At 44.1% G+C, this 25550-nt stretch overlaps 1 long non-coding RNA gene across 1 annotated transcript; it reads left to right on the top strand.

Annotated features, from left to right (window-relative positions):
• The first annotated feature begins 9055 nt into the window (after positions 1–9055).
• On the top strand, positions 9056–24486 carry LOC140106728 (uncharacterized). Its single transcript, XR_011850843.1, has 3 exons — positions 9056–9161; positions 13307–13449; positions 24318–24486. It is a non-coding gene; the product is annotated as an uncharacterized lncRNA (long non-coding RNA).
• Positions 24487–25550: the final 1064 nt, after the last annotated feature.

The raw sequence follows: 25550 nt of genomic DNA, 5'->3' as shown, positions 1-25550 counted from the left end.
AAAAATGATAGCAATGAAAACGCCATCAAAAGTCGCAAAAAATGACACCACCCACAGCTCCGTACACCAAAGTATGAAAAAGTTATTGCCGCCAGAAGATGGCAAAATCAAAAAAAAAAATTTTGTACAGGAGGTTTTAATTTTTTTAAATGTATGAAAACATTATAAAACCTATACAAATTTGGTATCCACGTGATCGTACCGACGCAAAGAATAAATTAGACATGTCATTTGTGGTGCACAGTGAAAGCTGTAAAATCCAAGCCCACAAGAAAGTGTTGCAAATGTGTTTTTTCACCATTTTCACTGCATTTGGAATTTTTTTCCCGCTTCCCAGTATGCGCAATGGAATATTGAATACCGTCACTACGAAGTGCTATTTGTTACGCAGAAAATAAGCCATAACAGAGCTCTTTATGTGGAAAAATAAAAAAGTTACAGATTTTTGAAGGTGGGGAGTGAAAAATGGAAGTGAAAAAACTAAAAAAGGCCAAGTCGTTAAGGGGTTAACAGCAATTAATTGAAAAGTCAATATTTGCCTAGAAAATGAACTTTTTCCCCTAAAACATATTTGAACTTCATTGCAGGCCTGCCTTAAAAGGAGCAGCTAACATTGTTTCAGTGCTTGCTCCAGTAACACAGGTGTGGGTGTTGATGAGGACAGGGCTGGAGATCAATCTGTCATGATTAAGTAAGAATCACACCACTGGACACTGTAAAAGGAAGCTGGTGCTTGGCATCATAGTTTCTCTTATGTTAACCATGGTTATCTCTAAAGAAACACATGCAGTCATCATTGCACTGCACAAAACTGACTTAACAGGGAAGAGTATCGCAGCTAGAAAGATTGCACCTCAGTCACCAATCTATCGCATCATCAAGGAATTCAAGGAGAGAGGTTCCATTGTTGCCAAAAAGGCTCCAGGGCGCCCAAGAAGGACCAGCAAGCGCCAGGACCGTCTCTTAAGTGTTTCAGCTTCGGGATCGGGCTACCAGCAGTACAGAGCTTGCTCAGGAATGGCAGCAGGCAGGTGTGAGTGCATCTGACTCTTGGAGCAAGGCCTGGTGTCAAGGAGGGCAGCAAAGTAGCCACTTCTCTCCAGAAAAAAACATCAGGGACAGACTGATATTCTGCAGAAGGTACAGGGAGTGGACTGCTGAGGATTGGGGTAAAGTCATTTTCTCTGATGAATCCCCTTTCCGATTGTTTGGAACATCTGGAAAACAGCTTGTTCGGAGAAGACAATGTGAGCGATACCACCAGTCTTGTCTCATGCCAACTGTAAAGCATCCTGCAACCATTCATGTGTGGGGTTACTTCTCAGCCAAGGGAATCGGCTCTCTCACAGTCTTGCCTAAAAACACATCCATGAATAAGGAATGGTACCAGAATGTCCTCCAAGAGCAACCGTCCAAGGGCAGTTTGGTGATCAACAATGCCTTTTCCACCATGATGGAGCTCATAACTAAATGGCTCAGGGAACAAAACATAGAGATTTTGGGGCATATTTATCATATGCTGGCGCTCGTGCGGCAGCCGGCTGTGCAGCGTTTATCCTACGCCAGGCAGCGACATGAAAAGTCGCATGAAGGTGGCAGATCGGGGCAAATAATCGCAAAAGCTAGCAATAAGTGTTGCGCAGAGGTCCTTTGGGTCCATCGCCTGGAAACTCCCCAGATCTTAATCCCATTGAGAACTTGTGGACAATCATCAAAAGACGGGTGGACAAACAAAAACCAACAAATTTTGACAAAATGCAAGCATTGATTGTGCAAGAATGGACGGCTATCAGTCAGGATTTGGTCCAGAAGTTGATTGAGAGCTGCCAGGGAGAATTGCAGAGGTCCTGAAGAAGAAGGGTCAACACTGCAAATATTGACTTGCTGCGTTAACTCCCTCTAAGGCTGCATTCACACTACAGTATGGGGGACGTATATACGGCCGACGTATATACGGCTGATATACGTCCCCCATACACTTCTATGGGCTCGCGGCGCCCTACGGCAGTGGTACGGTGCAGCACACGTGCGGCACCGTACCGCTCCGTAGCCCGGGAAAAGATAGGACATGTCCTATCTTTTCCCGTATTACGGCGCCGCGGCCATGCATCGCTATGGGGAGGGGCGGGGGTGAGCTGCGCTCACCTCCTCCTCCTCTCCCCGCGCTGCCGTGTGCCCGCCGTGCTACGGTGCGGCGGGCTCACGGCAGTGTGCATGCAGCCTAACTTGTATTTCTGTATGTGATAAAAACATCTGACAAACATACATAAAAACCAGAGGGCAACAGATCATGTGAAAATATAATATTTGTGTCATTCTCAAAACTTTTGGCCATGACTGTACTAACCTCTCCTAAGTGCAGCACTTCCAGTCCTTGGCATACAGAGGCTTATTGGTGACATCAGCTGCTATAGACCAGAGCAGACACGAAGCGGAGATAGTAGTGGGAATGCTGTCAAAGTGAGCCTCTGTTTACTGCAAAGGTCGGAATAGTAGGGGCTTGTTCATAGTAAAGGACTGCAGGGCGTGAGCTGCTGCAGTGGATCGGAGGATAGAGGTCTATCTAAGGTAAGGCTACATTCACATCATGTTATCACCAGGGAAACCCCCCACAACATATTCTCAGCGTAGGCTGGGCATGGATGCCATACAGCTGCATCCGTCCCCCACAGCCACTAATGGCCTCCACTGAACATACACTGCTCTCTCCAGCAGTAAGCAGGAGTTTATAGCCCCCACTGCTGCGCTTTTTCATCCTGCCAGATGTGACGTAAGGCCAATAGCTTTCTTGGCATATACACTTCACATATCCAATGATTAGGGGTGAATGTAGCCTAAATATTAGTTCTTTTTATTTTTACAGCACCTGGTGCGAGTAATAAAATAAGTGATGCCAGACAACCTCCTATTAGAAGTGATGAAATATTGCAACTATATGTGAACACATTCTGATCAGTAGGGTCAGACCGTTCCCAATTAAAATATTAATGATGTAGCCATGACCCTGATTTGGAACGGCCGTGTTTCCCACAGACCTAGTTTTACAACCATTTGCATTCATCTTTAAACAAATTTTGCCAAAATTGTGTATACTTGAGGAGCTAAAGGGAACCTGTCACCAGTACTTTATATATAAACCCCCACTAGTAGCTCTTATCCCTATTTATTGGTGGTAAATCCATCCAATTCTTCCTTATCATGGAGGCTGCACATTCTCTTAGAGGTAAACAACCGTTTAGTATAACAGAAAACTGACCATACATACTTACCTCCTACTCCTCCTTATTCCAATCCCGGCACTTTCATTGTCTCTATGGATGTCTCTTGTCTCCTCTTTCTGTTACTGTTGGGGTTCCTTAGAGCTATGGCCGTAACTACAGTGGTAGCAGCCATAGCAGCTGCTATGGGGCCCACAGTGTCAGGGGGCCCCATCATCTGACCTGTGTATATACTGTGTGTGCCTATACATGTGTATATACTGTGTGTGCGTACGCATGATGTGTATATACTGTGTGTTTGTACACATGATGTGTATGTGCGAATGCATGATGTGTATATACTGTATTTGAGTATACATGATGTGTATATACTGTGTGTACGCATGATGTGTATGTACTGTATGTGCGTACGTACGCATGTGTATGTACTGTATGTGCAATAGAAAGATGTGGACACTAGACTGAGTCCATAAATCAATTAATATTTACAAGTCCCAGTGAGGCCTAGGCCTTTTTTGTAAATACTGTATGTGCAGACACATGATGTGTATATACTGTGTGTGGACGCATTATGTGTATATACTGTGTGCGTATGCATGATGTGTATACACTGTGTGTGCATATACAAGATGTGTATGTACTGTGTGTGCATATACAAGATGTGTATATACTGTGTGTGCGTATGCAAGATGTGTATATACTGTGTGTGCGTATGCATCATGTGTATATTCTGTGTGTGCGTATGCATGATGTGTATACACTGTGTGTGCATATACAAGATGTGTATATACTGTATTTGAGTATACATGATGTGTATATATACTGTGTTTGAGTATACTTGATGTGTATATGCTGTGTGTGTGTATGCATGATGTGTATATGCTGTATGTACGTATGCATGATGTGTATATGCTGTATATACGTATGCATGATGTGTATATACGGTGTGTGTGCGTTTGCATGATGTGTATATGCTGTATGTGTGTATACATGATGTGTATATGCTGTATGTGTGTATACATGATACGTATATACTGTATGTGGGTATACATGATGTGTATATACTGTGTTTGAGTATACATGATGTGTATATACGGTGTATGTGCATATACATGATGTGTATATAGGGTGTATTAGCGTATACATGATGTGTATATGCTGTATGTGCGTATGCATGATGTGTATATGCTGTATGTGCATATACATGATGTGTATATGCTGTATGTGCGTATGCATGATGTGTATATACGGTGTGTGTGTGGGTATACATGATGTGTATATACTGTATTTGAGTATACATGATTTGTATATATACTGTGTTTGTGTATACATGATGTATATATGCTGTATGTGCGTATACATGTTGTGTATATATTGTATGTGTGTATATACTGTGTGTGCGTATACAAGATGTGTATATACTGTGTCTGCATATGCATGATGTTTATATACTGTATTTGAGTATACATGATGTGTATATACTGTGTGTGCGTATGCATGATGTGTACACTCACTGGCCACTTTATTAGGTATACCTGTCCAACTGCTCGTTAACACTTAATTTCTAATCAGCCAATCTGCTGATCTACTGGGATTTTCACGCACAACCATCTCTAGGGTTTACAGAGAATGGTCCGAAAAAGAAAAAACATCCAGTGAGCGTCAGTTCTGTGGGCGGAAATGCCTTGTTGATGCCAGAGGTCAGAGGAGAATGGGCAGACTGGTTCGAGCTGATAGAAAGGCAACAGTGACTCAAATAGCCACCCGTTACAACCAAGGTAGGCAGAAGAGCATCTCTGAACAAACAGTACGTCGAACTTTGAGGCAGATGGGCTACAGCAGCAGAAGACCACACCGGGTGCCACTCCTTTCAGCTAAGAACAGGAAACTGAGGCTACAATTTGCACAAGCTCATCGAAATTGGACAGTAGAAGATTGGAAAAACGTTGCCTGGTCTGATGAGTCTCGATTTCTGCTGCGACATTCGGATGGTAGGGTCAGAATTTGGCGTCAACAACATGAAAGCATGGATCCATCCTGCCTTGTATCAACGATTCAGGCTGGTGGTGGTGGTGTCATGGTGTGGGGAATATTTTCTTGGCACTCTTTGGGCCCCTTGGTACCAATTGAGCATCGTTGCAACGCCACAGCCTAGCTGAGTATTGTTGCTGACCATGTCCATCCCTTTATGACCACAAGGTACCCAACATCTGATGGCTACTTTCAGCAGGATAATGCGCCATGTCATGAAGCTGGAATCATCTCAGACTGGTTTCTTGAACATGACAATGAGTTCACTGTACTCAAATGGCCTCCACAGTCACCAGATCTCAATCCAATAGAGCATCTTTGGGATGTGGTGGAACGGGAGATTCGCATCATGGATGTGCAGCCGACAAATCTGCGGCAACTGTGTGATGCCATCATGTCAATATGGACCAAAATCTCTGAGGAATGCTTCCAGCACCTTGTTGAATCTATGCCACGAAGAACTGAGGCAGTTCTGAAGGCAAAAGGGGGTCCAACCCGTTACTAGCATGGTGTACCTAATAAAGTGGCCGGTGAGTGTATATACTGTGTTTGAGTATACATGATGTGTATATACTGTGTTTGAGTATACATGATGTGTATATACTGTATTTGAGTATACATGATGTGTATATATACTGTGTGTACGTACGCATGATGTGTACATATACTGTGTGTGCGTATACATGATGTGTATATACTGTGTGTGCGTATACATGATGTGTATATACTGTGTGTGCGTATACATGATGTGTATATACTGTATGTGCGTATGCATGATGTGTATATACTGTATGTGCGTATGCATGATGTGTATATACTGTATGTGCGTATACATGATGTGTATATACTGTATGTGTGTATATACTGTGTGGGTATACATGATGTGTATATACTGTATGTGTGTATATACTGTGTGGGTATACATGATGTGTATATACTGTATTTGAGTATACATGATGTGTATATATACTGTGTGTACGTACGAATGATGTGTACATATACTGTGTGTGCGTATACATGATGTGTATATACTGTATGTGCGTATGCATGATGTGTATATACTGTATGTGCGTATATACTGTGTGGGTATACATGATGTGTATATACTGTATGTACGTATACATGATAAGGGACATTTATCAAGGTGCCTAAGAGTAACAATGTTTTTAGTTGCCCATGGCAACCAATTACAGCTTCCCTTTAAAATATTCATGAGCACTGGTAAAATGAAAGCTGAGCTGTGACTGGTTGGCAGGTGCAACTAAACACCTTCTTACTCTTAGGCAGCTTGATAAGTCTCCCCCAATGTGTATATACTGTATGTACATGTGTGTATGATGTGTAGACACATGTGTGAGTTTATAAATATGGATTTTTTTTATGTTTAAGGGTAAGGGGGCCCCATGCAGAAGTCTGCTATGGGGCATAGCTTCTCCGAGTTACATGTTAAAAAAATCTACTTTTATGTCATATACCAGTTGGTATTGGAAGAAGAGGATGCTACTAACAGTTAAAGGCAATGGTCCTGTCGGCAGCAGTGGTGCTCCAGGAGCGAGATAAACATCCCAAAGGTACCAATGTATATGGGATAGAGAGTGTTGTATGGGAACAATAGCACATGTGAGTAGTCCACAACGCTGAAACCGAGAGCTGGAGCAGGATATTCTCCTTCAAATATCCTGATTTTTACCAATGGAACATTTGTATGTAAATGAGGATGGGAACTAATATGAACAATCTCAATGTATTTTTCTGGAGTTTCCCTCTAACTCTAGAGCATAACCAGCGTGTTTATAGTAGTGATACGTTTTATAGCTGTTTTTTGTGTTTCCTAGTATTACGATGCCTCACAGCTTTCTTGTGTAGCGCATTGAAGGCTCTCAGAAGGTGAACATTTTATGAATGACTTCCCAGTATTATTACCAGGAAAAGATTCCCATTTCTTACTTCCACAGAGTTTACTCAGAACCGTCCTGGGCAGAATGAATAAAACACATTGGTTATGTGCGGCAGGAATGGCAGCACAAGAAATGATTTCCACAGATGTCGGACGTCAATATTTGCGTTGGACCTCTCTATCTTGTGAGTCAGTTCTGGATGACAAGTCTCCTTCCTATCCTGTGAGGATATTCCTGTTTTTATATTGTCCTCTTATACAAGGTGCTCATATTTGTTCTCCTTCTTTTACCGATTTAATATCTAGACCCCCTAAAATAATAAATGGCTGCATTACAGGGAACATGTAATCACATGAGATTGCTACTATGTTATAAAGATATTGCAGCATATTTGTTGGGCTTTTTCTACTACTGTAGTTTATCCCCTGACCATGGGTAGGATCAGGGTCGGCTCCAGGTTTCAGAAGGCCCCTGGGTGACAGAGCCTCAGTGGGCCCCTTTGCAGTGAACTCATGTAGCGGCATTAAGTAATCAGAAACTGAAACAGTCTTCTGTTCCCTAATATATTCCCTAGTTTATCATCCCAAACAGCACTTGCATGGTTATTTTATATACAGCCCCCTCATGGTTGTTTTGTATACAGCCCCTTATGGTATTTTTGTATACAGCTCCCTCATGGTAATTTTGTATTCAGCCCCCTCATGGTTATTTTTATATACAACCCCCACATGGATATTTTATATAAACCCCCTCACCCCCATGGATGCCTTATATACAGCCTTATGAGGGTCCCCCAGCAGCCCTGGCCCCAGAACTTTCCCAGGTGTGCCCAGTGCTGAGTAGGATAGGGAATAAACATCTGACCAGCTTGTCCTGTGTTCTATTGACTTCTATGGAGTCAAAGGGTCAGACGATCCCATAAGGCTATAGTGGTATTGGGCATATTAGGGGTATTTGAGGGTATTTGAATTCTTATGACAATCCAACATTTTTCAAATCCAATTGTCACAGAGACCAAAAAAATTTGTCTGGGGTTACGAATATAAAATATACAGTTTCGACTTGCATACAAATTCAAGTTAAGAACAAACCTACAGACCCTATCTTGTATGTAACCCGGGGACTGCCTGTACATGGGTTGTGAATGGTATTGCACCTTAGCCCCATTCAGTCAATTGGGTTACAATATAATATATATATATATATACAACCTGTACATGTATCTATTATGCTGTTTCTCAAAGAAGTGAGGACATTCCCTTTAAGGGACATAAAAGCAGGGGCGTAACTACAGCGGTAGCAGCCATAGCAGTGTCAGGGGGCCCCGTCATCTGACCTGACCCAATAAAGAATTGAGTATGTGCACCATTATTTCTATATTGGACTCCACATTGTCCAGCATAATATGTATATAACATATACTGTGATGTGTTTATTGTATCTGTATACACTGTATGTGAGTATGTTGCATATGGCACTGTATGTGTGTGTATATGCTGTGTGTGCACATGACTGTATTTAGATGTGATTGTAACTCGCATGTGTGAGTATACTAATATGTATATTTTTTCTCTCCTAGTTACGCCACTGCATAAAAGAACAACATAATGTATAAAAATGGAGTAATATATATTCAAATTATATTGGGACAATCCTGTACATAGTTATATGAAGCAGAAGTTAAATATTTTACAGGGTCTCCAGAGACTTCACCCTTTAATGGAACATAAGTCTTTATGTATCTGAATTTATGATGGGAACCTTTTTGTTCTCTTCTTGTGCTTTCTTTTGATCTGAGTGTGAGTCTTCTACTTTAATTTACTGATAAAAGCTAAGGCTTTAATTTTCACATTTTTTTACTTTTTTGGTCTAAAGTGAGTAAATATTGAGATGTTTTCCCAGAATGCCCCGGCAACAGGACAGGTGGGAGCAGCCAGCCTCTCATGGACATTTGGCAAACCTTCTCATTTTTGTGTGGAAACGCAAGCGGAATAAAAAAAGAAAAAAGACAGAGGTGAGAAGCTTTTTAACTATTTAGGACCCTTCATTGCAGAGACGAAAAATACTTTGGTGCTATAGTCAATAGAAACCACAAAATGTTTTTGAAATAATAACATAATACTATGTATATAATAATATAATAAGCTTATAATCTTATTTGGGGTGTGTCTAACCAAGTTTTTGTATATTGCCCCTATACTGAGCTTTAGTTTAACATGATAACATAATACAGAAGGTCTCGCAAAACAAGCCCTTATATTGATAAAGGGATTTTAAAAATGAAAATCTTTAGAATGTGACAATGATTTTGTGATGACCTCAGGAGCCATTGCTAATGACTTTCACCCCTGCTGTGGATACGAGGAACAGCTCAGGGATATGTGCAGGAATCCTGCATCCACCTCTCACAGTAAGGCTTCCAGTTGGTATGAGTTAATGCCGTCCACCCAAGATAGCAAGGGCTTCTTAGGAATCTTAGGAATTATCACCAATGGAATTCATGGGATTAGCTGGCAAGCCAACTCCAGCAACCCAAAGACCCAATTTACAACATTTATGGGAAAATGTGATACAACACCGTGTGGAAATACTCCACACCCAACAATATCTATAGTCAGCCTAGTGGAGACCCAGTGGAACACTATACCTTCCACTGATGGGTGGAGAGTCTTCACACGCCATTCATTTCTATGGAAGCATGCTAATCCTACCGCGCCACACGTTAAAAAGAACAGGAACACCATTCTCATGATCCACAGGAAGATGATTGGAGGGGGTCTGACTCCTGGGATCCCCACCGATCATCCTGCAATTCCCTATTCTGAAAATGGGGAAAACTTCCTTAACCCAAAAACACAACAAATGAATCCTACTGTTCCATATGACTGTTTGTACTCTGCAATGCAATATTATGGGGGAGATTTATCATAAGTCTCTTAGAGCAGAACTGTTCTAGTTGCCCATGGCAACCAATCAGAGCTCAGTTTTCATTTTCCCACAGATGTTTATAAAATTAAAGCTGAGCTCTGATTGGTTTCCATGGGCAACTAGAACAGTTTTACCTCAGAAACTTGATGATAAATCTCCTCCTATATTTGTATATGTCCCCTATGATTTGTAAAGCGCTATGGAATATAATGTCGCTATATAATTAAAGATTATTATTATGTACAGAATTCTACATCTTGTAGTGTGTTATTTAGGCTGAATTTACACTGCCGTATGGGGGACGTATACACGCGCACCATGTTCCTCTATAGAGATGGGCGGGGGTGAGCAGCGATGTGTGCCCGCTGTTTCCCGGTGCCACTGTGTGCCCACCGTGCTACGATATGGCGGGCAACAGCAATATGAATGTAGCCTTAGTGTCTATAGGTTTGGTTTTGAGATACTAATTTTCATCACCCATCCTTAGGATAAGTCATCAATATTAGAATGAGAAGGATCAGACATGTAGCACCCCCACAGATCGGCAGTTCAGTCTCAAAGGTTGGCGAGAGATCTTTGGTCTCTCAATATCATAAACCCAATATCAGTAGCACTTTCCTTGTGTTTTTGGGCCATTAATGGTTACATGTATGAGCCATCTATAATTTGGTATTAATGGAGATTTACTGCCTCTTTGTCAACAGTCTAATAGTTTCCCCAATGTCCACCATAAATCTGTCACTTCCTGCAGTTATGTGGAAACTGAAACCTTTGATATATTCATAATATTCCAATCTAGACTTTCCACCATAACCAGGTCTTTCAGATGTATGTTATATGTCTTCATGTGTTCAGATTTGTTCCAGTCGAAAATAAATGGGCACTTTAGATGATGGAAACGATAGCTCAATATTAATGACCTCAGCTCTCACGTGGTGGACGCTTTCTGTATGTTTTGACAGCTAAATCTTCCTGACCGTAAACAGAGTCCTGCATTCACATTAATGACTTACAGTATTAAATTGTCCGTATGACCCTGCCCTTTCCTGTGTACTTTGTCCAAGTTATCACTTTGGTCTGGTGAACTTCTTCTTCTCCGCCTTGAACACATCCAGGTGTTTTCTTGTGTTTTTCCAAAATACTTGGAAATCAATGCACTAAGATCTCACTTGTAGTGTACATATATGTAAGGTGGCCAAATGGTGAAGATCAAACTGGTCCCTCTTTTTGGTGTAGATCATGGGTTGGGAACCTTTTTTGGCTGAGAGAGCCATGAAGCCACATATTTTAAAATGTAATTCCTTGAGAGACATGCAATGTGCACATGCCCCTCAGTAGAGCGGCATCCACAACACATGCCCTCCCAGTAGATAGGCAGTCACAGCACATGATCCCCAAGCGATAGGCAGTCACAGCACATGACCACCAAGAGATAGGTAGCCTCAGCACATGATCCCCAAGCGATAGGTATCAACAGCACATGCCCCCGCGGTTGATAGGTAGCCACATCACATGACCCCCAAGAGATAGGTAACCACAGCACATGACCCCCAAGAGATAGGTAACCACAGCACATGAACCCCACAAGAGAGAGGTGGTCACAGCACATGACCCCCAGTAGATAGGTGGCCACAGGACACGCCCCACTGTGTCTTACAAAGTGATCAGCGCTATGTGTCTTAGACGCACACAACGCTGATCGCTATTTATTAAAGATTTGTCTACAAGCCAAAGGCAGCCATCAAAAGAGCCACATCAGGCTCCCAAGCCATAGGTTCCCTACCCCTGAATTAGAGAAAATCTAGCGCCCAATATAGCCATTGCATAATTGCTCAATGGAGACATGGTATTCTGAAAAATTTCTTCACATGGCAGTCACTTTTGCTGAGAAATAAACCACAGTGCAATTAAAAACCGGTTGCACAATGCACTCCACCAAATTATATTGCTGATCACCAAGTCCAAGTGCAAGATTTTTTAAATGAAGATTTACTGAAGATTTAATGAAGATTTACGGCAGTTTTTCTAATATGCCAATGAGTATAGATGAGTTATATTCTGAAGAGAAGAGTCATGTTTTCTCCAGGCTGCCAGTGTACCACGCCTCCTTTTGAATTACAGCTCAGTGTCTCTTCAAATTTCAACCTGGGCAGATCGGAAGTGCTCTCCCTATCCTTACCAGAATGGCGTCGCTCCCATTACATGGTGAATTTAGCAGTGAGCACTGTGTGCGAAAACTGCAGATCTTCTCACCATTTCAGGCACTCTATGCTAGGCGGAGCCTGGCGGCACTGGGCGGAGCCAACATAGACCAAAGGCAGAAAAAGACTGTGCACTTTGCTTCTAGTGCACTATGTACTGTATTATATTTATCATTACTCACTGATGGCTGCGCTCAGAAATACAAATAACTAATGCATTACTATGAGAATACAGGCGGTCCCCTACTTAAAAGACACCTGTCATCAGGTCTCTGCCACTAGTCCTGTCACCTCTACCTGTTGGAGCAACTCACAAGGATCCATCCCAGCCTTTATCTAGTTATTTCATACATTATTCATTGTAAAATCATCTATTCTTTATCATGTAAATGAGGCTGGTCACATGGTCAGAGGCAGTGATGTCACCCCCGTTACCCCTCCCCTCTCCTCCCCCTGCTCATGTCTCTGTGTAATGTATAGTAAAGTATTGCTAGTGTGTGTGCTGCATCTGCTGACATGCTGTATCCTCCTAATATACAGGTGAGAGACACAGACATCAGGTACACATGAATCTGACATGTTCTGCTATAACATGGCTGCAGCCTGGAGCTGTTGTATCTCTCCTATACACACAATGAAGGGATAGAGGCAATGCTCTCTAATGGCAAACATATATTTAGTTTAGGGGGGTTATTTTGCATGACTGGTTCTCTTTAAGGACAAACCTGTATAAGGATATGTTTGTAACAAGAAAGAGTATGTGAAGGTTATGTGACATCCAGGAATAGAGCAAGATCCAAAACAAAACCTTGAACATAAGATGATGGAAAGACACAAGAAAGATAATAGTTTATAGTCAGCATGACCCTGAGTGGTGTGTAACAATACTGAATTCATAGAAACTATTAATATTCAGCACAATAAGGACTGTATGAATTCTGCCGTCAATATTATGTAAATAAATAACCAGAACAACATCATCTGCAACATTCTCATTGCCTTTGAGCTTCATGGTGACCTTCTATTTCAGGATCTCTGCTTGCCATCAATGACTGGAACATTCAGGATTTCATCCAGAGCTTGTACTTCTCACATCTGGAATTTTGCTAGAATGTTGTACAGACAATCTTCCCTGAGCTGAATATATCTGAAGCAATAACGCTGTGGGCACAGGTACAGTATTTAATTTTAAATCTTGCACCCAATAATTCTTTTAAACAAATGTGTATAAGCAGTTTAATGTCCCTTTTACTGGAAAATAACTCTTTTTCCATGTATTACCTTCTGTTCCTTCTCCATCTTTTCCATCCAGGTTCCCAAATTGCTTGCTCATATGGATTTGCTGTTCAATCCATATTGAGATTTTCAGTTCATTGAGGGATCAGGTTACACACTGCCCATAGAGGTCTATGGAGAGGGAAGGAAGAGAGCACTAAAAAGAGATAGAAAGCAACACTGACACAGCTGCTGAGGGATATAGATGGCAACTAGAAGAAATGTTAAAGGACACCTGTCATCAGGTCTGTGTCACTAGTCCTGTCACCTCTACCTGTTGGAGCAGCTCTCAAGGATCCCATCCCAGCCTTTATCTAGTTATTTCATACATTATTCATTGTAAAATCACATATTTTTTATCATGTAAATGACGCTCGTCACATGGTCAGAGGCAGTGATGTCACCCCTGTTCCCCCTCCCCTCTCCTCCCCCTGCTCATGTCTGTGTGTAATGTATAGTAAAGCATGGCTAGTGTGTGTACTGCATCTGCTGACATGCTGCATCCTCCTAATACACAGGTGAGAGACACAGACATCAGCTACACATCTGACATGTTCTGCTATAACATGGCTGCCTGGAGCTGTTGTATCTCTCCTAAACACACACACATGCACACACAGGCTGCAGGGGGCGTGGCCACCAGCACCAGGAAGCACATCATTATACAGCCTCACATCATTATACAGGCTGTCAGTCATGCACTGGGGGTGTGGCTGTGCCTCCCACTCATGAATAGAGTGGACAGCTTGAATATGCTAATGCTTCATTGGACATTTCACAGGTCATTTGCATACAGCTTTAGGACCTCATTGCTTAGGTTTACAGGCATGTAGAGGGACAATAAAGGGATAGAGGTAATGCTCTCTAATGGCAGTTTATGAAAATATATTTAGTTTAGGGGGGTTATTTTGCATGACGGGTTCTCTTTAAACTTAAAGCTGTGTTTATCACTCCAATATTGGGAACGTTGGCATAGACCATGCCATGTGGGTCTTATTAGTGTATTGGCACTAATTCTACACCACTTATTCATGGTTTTAAAGACTGTGATCAGGGAACTAAAATTTGGGCATTCAGGACCAAAGAAAAGATGTCCCAAATTTCAGTTACTATTGCAGTCCCCAAAGGGATAATTAAAGTGGACCACATAGTGGCTGCTTTCTTTCATCAACACTGCGGCACCTGTGTATGAGCTGTATACCAGACAGTATAGTACAGACATGGGGATGTTTCTTGAAACATTGCAGGTTTAATCCTGGGGAACCATGATATTGGTTACGTTATCCCTTTAACACATGGGGTCTTCACATATGTGGAGATACTGAACAGAGAGGAAAAACATGGCACACTTCCCTTTAGCTCTGGGTCTAATTAAATACAACGTCTCTACTCATCTGGATTCCAGATGGGCAACGAGAAGGCATTTAGTGGTTGTAGCTGCCCTAGTACAAAGTGCTAAAACACCACCTACAAACATAGTAGAAGCAGTTACTCATGGGCCGAGCTTGTGTGTATTAACATGTCTAATTAATAGGTCAGTCTGTATGGCAGGCAGAAGTATATTACATATATGGGCGGTAGCCCGGGGCCTAAGCCTTCTAGGGGGCCCATGGCCACCCAAACCACCCACCACAGTTTTTACTCAGAAGGACTTTCACCCATAATATCTTCATATATATATATACACTCACCGGCCACTTTATTAGGTACACCTGTCCAACTGCTCGTTAACACTTAATTTCTAATCAGCCAATCACATGGCGGCAACTCAGTGCATTTAGGCATGTAGACATGGTCAAGACAATCTCCTGCAGTTCAAACTGAGCATCAGTATGGGGAAGAAAGGTGATTTGAGTGCCTTTGAACGTGGCATGGTTGTTGGTGCCAGAAGGGCTGGTCTGAGTATTTCAGAAACTGCTGATCTACTGGGATTTTCACGCACAACCATCTCTAGGGTTTACAGTTAATGGTGCGAAATAGAAAAAACATCCAGTGAGCGGCAGTTCTGTGGGCGGAATGCCTTGTTGATGCCGGAGGTCAGAGGAGAATGGGTAGACTGGTTTGAGCTGATAGAAAGGCAACAGTGACTCAAATAGCCACCCGTTACAACCAAGGTAGGCAGAAGAGCATCTCTGAATGCACAGTACGTCGAACTTTGAGGCAGATGGGCTACAGCAGCAGAAGACCACACCGGGTGCCACTCCTTTCAGCTAAGAACAGGAAACTGAGGCTACAATTTGCACAAGCTCATCAAAATTGGACAGTAGAAGATTGGAAAAACGTTGCCTGGTCTGATGAGTCTCGATTTCTGCTGCGACATTCGGATGCCAGTGTCAGAATTTGGCGTCAACAACATGAAAGCATGGATCCATCCTGCCTTGTATCAATGGTTCAGGCTGGTGGTGGTGGTGTCATGGTGTGGGGAATATTTTCTTGGCACTCTTTGGGCCCCTTGGTACCAATTGAGCATCGTTGCAACACCACGGCCTACCTGAGTATTGTTGCTGACCATGTCCATCCCTTTATGACCACAATGTACCCAACATCTGATGGCTACTTTCAGCAGGATAATGCGCCATGTCATAAAGCTGGAATCATCTCAGACTGGTTTCTTGAACATGACAATGAGTTCACTGTACTCAAATGGCCTCCACAGTCACCAGATCTCAGTCCAATAGAGCATCTTTGCGGCATGGTGTACCTAATAAAGTGGCCGGTGAGTGTATATGTTCATTGGATTGTGCGTCACAATGCTAAAGCATTATCAAAGGGCTAAAGAAAAATAATGGTGCATTCTGCAGGGGGCGCCAGATTCATGAGAAGGTGAGACATATCGCATGAATCCATCGCACCCTGCAGACTCTACTAGTTTTGATAAATGTGGACCTTTCTCTCTTTGCTATTCTCTATCCAGTAGTAATTTGTGTCAGTCCCATGCAGCTTGTTTCAACATGTGTGACTGCCTTAGGGCAGGAATGGGCATTAACCTGCTTTTAGTGTGTCATGTGCCAAGCCAGTTGGAAAGTCAATGGAAATAGTCTTATTTTCAGGGGCTTTTTGGGACAATGAACTTACACAACCAGCTTGCATAATGTTTCAGTGTGAAATCTGGAAAAAATTTGCAGCTTGATTCATTGCGATGATGTTCTTATGAAATTGCAATCTGAAGTGTTACATAAGATCTCCGGATAACTACTTACCAGTAGAGCTCTGCTCATCAGGGGAGTAACTAGGAGAGGCAGGGCCCCATAGCAGGCTTCTGAATGGGGCCACCCTTCCCGCAAATATAAATATTTGTATACTCAAACACGCAAGTTACAATCACACATTTATACACTCATATATAGAGCATATATATACACACATACAGTATATACACACACCATATACCGCAGGGCCGGATTATAGGCGGGGCTCCCGGGGCTCGAGCCCCGGGGCCCCCACCATCTTGCCCCCCCCAAGGGGCCCCCACCAGATCGCACCTCCCGCGCCACCCGTCTGAGATGCCCGCCGCTCCCAGACTCAGAGACGCCTCCACGACATCTCCCTTCACGACAGAGACGCCTCCAGCTCCCAGGCCGCCCCCTCAGCACAGGTGACACCGCCTCCACCTCCAAGGCCGCCCCCCTCGGCACAGGTTACCGCCTCCCGCCCGCCCATCCCCAGGCATGTGTGGCCGAGCAACCAACCCCCGCCGGCCCGCCTAAACAAGAAACCCGCTCAATTGCCCCGCCCCCCCGCTCCCGCTCGAACAGGCAGCCACCGCCCCCCCTCCCATCCCCGGCCGAACAAGCGAGCCCCGGCACAGGTGGCCGCCTGCCGGCCCGCCCATCCCCCGCCATTCATGGCCGTGACATCAACCCCCGCGCCAGGACAAGCAAGCCCGCACCCCCTTTTCAAACACGCACCCGCCGCCCCTCCCCTCCTCGGCCCGAACAAGCGACACCCCCCCCCCTCCGCTCCCCGCTTGGAAAAGCACCCGGCGCCCCCCCTGAACAATCGTCACCCCCCTCCGCCCCCCCCGCCCCCCCCCGCTTGAAAAAGCACCCGTCGCCCCCCCTCCCCGTCCGAACAAGCGGCACCCCCCCCCCCGCCACCCCCCCTCTTGAACAAGCACCGCCGACCCCCTACCAGCAGAACAAGAACCAAAAGACCCCCCACCCGCCTGAAGCCACGGCCAGTCACCCTAAGAGGTAAGTATATACATATATATTTATCTGTATGTATATACTTTGTATATACAGTGTATATACTGTGTATATGTGTATATACAGTGTATATACTGTGTATATGTGTATATACAGTGTATATACTGTGTATATGTGTATATACAGTGTATATACTGTGTATATGTGTATATACAGTGTATATACAGTGTATATACTGTGTATATGTGTATATACAGTGTATATACTGTGTATATACTGTGTATATACTGTGTATATACTGTGTATATGTGTATATATTGTTTGTATATTGGTATATACTGTGTATTTATGTGTATATATTGTTTGTATATTGGTATATACTGTGTATTTATGTGTATATACTGTGTATTTATGTGTATATACTGTGTATATGGGTATATACTGTGTATGTATATGTATGTACAGTATATACATACATATACTGTGTATATATGCATGTACAGCGTATAAATGCATCTACTGTGTATATGGGTATATATGCATTACTGTGTACATACTGTGTATATGGGTATATATGCATCTACTGTGTATATACTGTGTATATGGGTTTATATGCATCTCCTGTGTATATACTGTGTATATGGGTATATATGCATCTACTGTGTATATACTGTGTATATGGGTATATATGCATCTCCTGTGTATATACTGTGTATATGGGTATATATGCATCTCCTGTGTATATACTGTGTATATGGGTATATATGCATCTCCTGTGTATATACTGTGTATATGGGTATATATGCATCTCCTGTGTATATACTGTGTTGCATATACTGTATTTATACACTCATATATGCTGTATATACTGAATGTGTGTGTATTTGCTGTATGTGTGTATATACGTTATGAGTTTCTATATACTCTGTATTAGTGTATAAATGTATATGAGTGCATAAATGTGTGTGTGTATATATGGGTGCAAGTATATGCGTGTAGAACTTTATCTGTGTGTATATAAGTATATAAAGGTGTGTATATATCAGTGTGGGGGATGTATACCTGGCCCCAGTATGTAGCTGTGTTACTGGGGATGAGGCGGGTGTATGTAGCTGTGTTACTGGGGATGAGCCGGCTGTATGTAGCTGTATTACTGGGGATGAGGCGTCTGTATGTAGCTGTATTACTGGGGATGAGGCGTCTGTATGTAGCTGTATTACTGGGGATGAGGCGGGTGTATGTAGCTGTATTACTGGGGATGAGCCGGCTGTATGTAGCTGTATTACTGGGGATGAGGCGGCTGTATGTAGCTGTATTACTGGGGATGAGGCGGGTGTATGTAGCTGTATTACTGGGGATGAGCCGGCTGTATGTAGCTGTATTACTGGGGATGAGGCGGTTGTATGTAGCTGTGTTAATAGGGGGCGAGGCTGCTGTATGTAGCTGTGTTACTGGGGTGAGGCGGCTATATGTAGCTGTGTTACTGGGGGCGAGGCGGCTGTATGTAGCTGTGTTACTGGGGATGAGGCGGCTGTATGTAGCTGTGTTCCTGGGGATGAGGCGGGTGTATGTAGCTGTGTTCCTGGGGATGAGGTGGGTGTATGTAGCTGTGTTCCTGGGGATGAGGCGGGTGTATGTAGCTGTGTTCCTGGGGATGAGGCGGCTGTATGTAGCTGTGTTCCTGGGGATGAGGCGGCTGTATGTAGTGGTGTTACTGGGGATAAGGCGGGTGTATGTAGCTGTGTTAATGGGGGGAAGGCGGCTGTATGTAGCTGTGTTACTGGGGATGAAGCGGCTGTATGTAGCTGTGTTACGGGGGGTGAGGCGGTTGTATGTAGTGGTGTTACTGGAGAGGCAGCTGTATGTAGCTGTGTTACTGGGGATGAGGCGGCTGTATGTAGCTGTGTTCCTGGGGATGAGGCGGCTGTATGTAGCTGTGTTACTGGGGATGAGGCGGGTGTATGTAGCTGTGTTACTGGGGTGAGGCGGCTGTATGTAGCTGTGTTACTGGGGATGAAGCGGCTGTATGTAGCTGTGTTACTGGGGGTGAGGCGGCTGTATGTAGTGGTGTTACTGGAGAGGCAGCTGTATGTAGCTGTGTTACTGGGGATGAGGCGGCTGTATGTAGCTGTGTTCCTGGGGATGAGGCGGCTGTATGTAGCTGTGTTACTGGGGATGAGGCGGCTGTATGTAGCTGTGTTACTGGGGATGAGGCGGCTGTATGTAGCTGTGTTCCTGGGGATGAGGCGGCTGTATGTAGCTGTGTTCCTGGGGATGAGGCGGCTGTATGTAGCTGTGTTCCTGGGGATGAGGCGGCTGTATGTAGCTGTGTTACTGGGGTGAGGCGGCTGTATGTAGCTGTGTTACTGGGGATGAGGCGGCTGTATGTAGCTGTGTTCCTGGGGATGAGGCGGCTGTATGTAGCTGTGTTCCTGGGGATGAGGCGGCTGTATGTAACTGTGTTCCTGGGGATGAGGCGGCTGTATGTAGCTGTGTTCCTGGGGATGAGGCGGCTGTATGTAGCTGTGTTCCTGGGGATGAGGCGGCTGTATGTAGCTGTGTTCCTGGGGGTGAGGCGGCTGTATGTAGCTGTGTTCCTGGGGGTGAGGCGGCTGTATGTAGCTGTGTTACTGGGGGTGAGGCGGCTGTATGTAGCTGTGTTACTGGGGGGAAGGCGGCTGTATGTAGCTGTGTTACTGGGGGCGAGGCGGCTGTATGTAGCTGTGTTACTGGGGGTGAGGCGGCTGTATGTAGCTGTGTTACTGGGGATGAGGCAGCTGTATGTAGCTGTGTTACTGGGGTGAGGTGGCTGTATGTAGCTGTGTTACTGGGGATGAGGCGGCTGTATGTAGCTGTGTTCCTGGGGGCGAGGCGGCTGTATGTAGCTGTGTTACTGGGGACTGGGTGGCTGTATGTAGCTGTGTTACTGGGGACGAGGCGGCTGTATGTAGCTGTGTTACTGGGAGCGAGGCGGCTGTATGTAGCTGTGTTACTGGGGACTAGGTGGCTGTATGTAGCTGTGTTACTGGGGACGAGGCGGCTGTATGTAGCTGTGCTACTGGGAGCGAGGCGGCTGTATGTAGCTGTGTTACTGCTGGGATAGTGGAAAGGAAGCAGGAGGATGTGTATGTACGCTACACTCAGTGGGGGCCTCCACCAGATTTTGCGCCCAGGGGCCCCCACCAACCTTAATCCGGCCCTGATATACCGTATACACATACAGTACATACACATCACAGATACAGCATATAAACATCACATATATATTGTATACATATTATGCTGTGCAATGTGCAGCATTATATGTATATAATGGTGCACATCCTCCACACTCTAGTGTTTCAGGTCAAATAATGGGGCTCCCTGACACTGCAAGCCCCATAGCAGCTGCTACCACTGTAGTTACGCCCCTGCTCCTTATAACAAAGCTCACAACATGCAAGAGTTGTGTGATAGGTTGGAAAAGTTGTAATGGTTAACTTTTCATCTACACACAACAGTGACATCTTTTCCTTACGGCATCAATGACTGGTAAGACATATGTTGTGGTTAGTTTAGATTGTAGGTGTTACAATACACTTGCTTGTTCCTGAACAGTTTTTGGGTATGCTTGGTGGTTGCAATGCACTGTAGGTGATCCTGCAAAGATGACCTTCCATAAAGCATACCACATGATTGAATATGACTGATTACTCTAGTCCATAAGAGCAAGTCCATGCTGACAGGGTCGGCGTTAGGGGGTGGCAAACAGGGCATTTGCCGAGGGCCCCCTATCTTAAAGTGGCCCCCTGCATGTGGACTTTTGTGGGCAGAGGATTTATTGCTCTTTTAAGACCCCTGCCTGGGTGAAGATGCTTATCATCTATCTCCTGTCTTTATATCTCTTATCTCTCCTATAATTTGTCTATTTAACCATTTATCTACCTAGTTTTTTGTCTATTTATATATATCTCTTCTATCTGCCTATCTATCCTTATCTAATATATATATATATATATATATATATATATATATATACATCATCTTCCATTTTTATCTTCTATCATCAATCTACATACGGTATCATCTGTCTCCTATAACATTCTCCTACAGTCCCATTACAGATTGTAGTTTACATACAGTAGTATAGTAAGTCAAAGTGTTATTATTGTGCTGGGCTAAAAGAGCCTCTTACTGACTGTGACTATTCATAGAATAGTTTTATTTTGGGGCCCCACTTTTGGCTTTGCCCAGGGCCCCACTTTGTCTAAAACCGGCCCTGTATGTTGACCTCCAGTCCATGGGCACTTCCATAATGGATCTTCCCAGGCCTAACAGTTATCTACTGTACGAGGTCTAACTACACGTCCCTCACATGGTGCCAACTTCTTTCATTGCCGTTTCTCTTGGCTGGTGCAGTGTGTTGGCACAACCTCACTGCCAGCTATGTTATCATCAAGCACTTTCAGAGCCTCCATAGTTACTGGTGCCTTATCTTACAGACCTGGCATGATGGTATTGCCAAGTATCACATCCCAGCATGACCGGGTACACATCAAGCTCAGACTGTGAAACGCACAACGAAAATATTCTTAATGTCATATAGTCATTACGCTTACACTTTACAAGTCTGTGCTATTGAACTATTTAGTGTGGAGATCCGGTCAGTATCTGTTCATAGTTCCTGTTTTATGAATAAATTTACTTCTGTTGAACTTAACTTTGTTTTCCACTGTAGAAAACATATCTAAGTCCATTTGCATACATGCATCAAATACCAGATCAAAAGGGAATCCTGTGAGACCTCTCTTGCCCTGTAACTTTTCTATCAGTCTTACCTATAGTTGCCTTAAACTCTGTCATTTATCAGCTTTCCCTGCCTGCAGGTTCTGTTTCTAATTGTCGGATGAGCCGGACGGATGTAAATAAAGCACTTGGGGTGAGATAGAAGCTGCTGTAGTTAATTAGTAAGTTTCTGTCTCTACCAGTGTCTCTCCTGCCTCTTACCCAGCTCCTCTCTCCGACTGGCTCACAGGTGGTTCCACCACTGGAGCTCAAAGCTAAGTGCTAAGTCCCCTGACTGTACTTCATACAGATACTGGGCATTGAGAATCTCATTTACATTTCTATAATAATAAAGGGTAGATTGAGTCATGGGATCCATGAGCTTCTTCTTACTTCCGGAATCCTGCCTTATTTCGGAGAGAGATGGGCAAGTCACCGCCCACCAATAATTTTATTACATTTAGGGAATGTGTAGACTCCAGTTCCTCAGCGTGGAGACGCTTATTGTGGTACTTAGCGCCAACCATTTGAACTCTTAAAGGGCATATTCCAGATGTACATAGGGCGCTGTGTCCGATGACAGACGCACATTCATGAGTTGGATGACCCCTCTCTATACTTCCACAGTCATATTACAGTATGCAGTTGGCACTGTGTGTGGTGCAGTCCAGCGCAGTCTGTGTACTCTGCTTCCTGGACCGTCCTGCATATCTTGTGGTGTGGTTTGTTCCCGGCAGTGCACTCTTCTTTGTGAGCGATGCTCTTTGTGTTCTGATCTCAAAGGCTCTTTATGCTGTATTCTTGTGCGTCCTATAATACACTGCATTGTATGTAGCCCTCGCTTTGCTCTTGTGCCCAGTTCTCCACCCAGTTATCACTGTGCCAGCTGTGTATTCTCCTTTATAATGAATATGTGCTCCACTATATGACTGCTATGTGGTTTGTATAACGGGATACAACTAAAAGTGCAATAAAACTGTTGCCTCAATGGCCGCTCACCATTATGTATTTTATTGTTGCCTCCTTTATACTTTGCTCCTTTGCTTTATACCTTTGTGCAGTAGTGTATTATAATATAGGTGGTTTGGGCGGTAGCCTGGGGCCCAAACCTTCTAGGTGGCCCATGGGCAACCAAACCACCCACCAAATTTTCACCCATGAAATCCTTGTACATCTGTTCCTGCTCTCAATACACATGTACACAAGAGACATTTCAGGACTTTTGAACCTCATTCCCATAGATAGTGATATCTATGGGAGCAACAAACAGTAGCAAGCTTTTGCTAAGAAGGCGTTAAATTTATTGTGTCTGTAAGTCGCAGTTTTGCAGCATCTTTCCTATGCTGTGACCCCGTCTTCTTGGGTAAATCTGGTCCTGTATCTATGTAGTTGGTTCTACTCCTGGGTGTTACGGGTGCTCCTGCGACCCATATCCCGGGTCGCAGACGCACCCTTGTACCTCCGTGTGTCCCCGCAGCCTCTCCACCGGTGAACTCACCTCTCCTGGCTTCAGCGACGGTCTCTGCGGCTCTCGCGGTGTGGCGTGTGCGACCCTGTCTCGCAAAGATTCAAAGGGCCAGTGTGCCGATAATTGGCGCTGGCCTGCCGCCTTCCCAGATAAATTTCCAGACCCTTCCTGTGTCCCCTGCCGGACAGGCTCCCTAGGGATTATCCTGCGTTCCTGTGTCTCCAGCGTTCCTGTGTATCCTGCGTTCCTGCTCCTGTGGGTACCTCCTCCTGAGTCCTGTGTTGCTGTGTTACCAGAGTCCCTCCGTGTTCCTGTGTTAACAGAGTTTCTCTGTGTTGCTGTGTTCCTGCATTAATAATAATAATAATAATTCTTTATTTATATAGCGCACACAGATTACGCAGCGCTGCACAGGCATTGCGGTGTCCCGTGTGCCTGTGTTCCTGTTCCCATCTGCCTGGACCTCCCATTGCTGACCCCGAATTGGACTTGACATTGCATCTCTGCCGCCTGCCCTGACCCTGTGCCTGGACCTGACTACGAGACAGTCTACCGCTAAGGTACTTTGACCTCAGCTGCCACCACGGGCTAGTCACACCGGTGGAATGACCTGGTGGTACCTTGCCGCAGCAAGTCCATCCCGCTTTGCTGCAGGCTCTGGTGAAGTCCAGGTGCCACTTAGACTCCGGTCCCAGGTGTCGGCTAGTACCACCTCCCGCCATGGTCCAGTGGATTCATGCATCCCGAATCCTGACACTGGGGCTCCACAAAATTTTCCAGTTTGGGAAGCCATAAATTCCTTGTACTTGTCTAAAGTGCTGTTTAATAGTAGTAGTAGTAGTAACAGTGTGAGTAGGTTCTACTAGCTTGTATTATATACTCTGCTGTCTGAGTGCTGTGCAGTACTGTGTGTATTGTGCAGTATTGTACCCAGTGCTGTGTAATGTATGTTTTCCTGTATGTATAGCGTGCTCTACTGTGTTGTACCTAGTGCTGTGTAATGTATGTTTTCCTGTATGTATAGCATGCTCTACTGTGTTGTACCTAGTGCTGTGTAATGTATGTTTTCCTGTATGTATAGCGTGCTCTACTGTGTTGTACCTAGTGCTGTGTAATGTATGTTTTCGTGTATGTATAGCATGCTCTACTGTGTTGTACCTAGTGCTGTGTAATGTATGTTTTCCTGTATGTATAGCGTGCTCTACTGTGTTGTACCAAATGCTGTGTAATGTATGTTTTCCTGTATGTATAGCGTGCTCTACTGTGTTGTACCAAATGCTGTGTAATGTATGTTTTCCTGTATGTATAGCGTGCTCTACTGTGTTGTACCAAGTGCTGTGTAATGTATGTTTTCCTGTATGTATAGCATGCTCTACTGTTTTGTACCAAGTGCTGTGTAATGCATGTTTTCCTGTATGTATAGCGTGCTCTACTGTGTTGTACCTAGTGCTGTGTAATGTATGTTTTCCTGTATGTATAGCGTGCTCTACTGTGTTGTACCAAATGCTGTGTAATGTATGTTTTCCTGTATGTATAGCGTGCTCTACTGTGTTGTACCCAGTGCTGTGTAATGTATGTTTTGCTGTATGTATAGCATGCTCTACTGTGTTGTACCAAGT

Source organism: Engystomops pustulosus, chromosome 11 (assembly GCF_040894005.1).
Source record: "Engystomops pustulosus chromosome 11, aEngPut4.maternal, whole genome shotgun sequence".
NCBI lineage: Eukaryota > Metazoa > Chordata > Amphibia > Anura > Leptodactylidae > Engystomops > Engystomops pustulosus.
The sequence above is the reverse complement of the archived record's forward strand: the minus strand, read 5'-3'. Positions and strand labels throughout refer to the sequence as shown.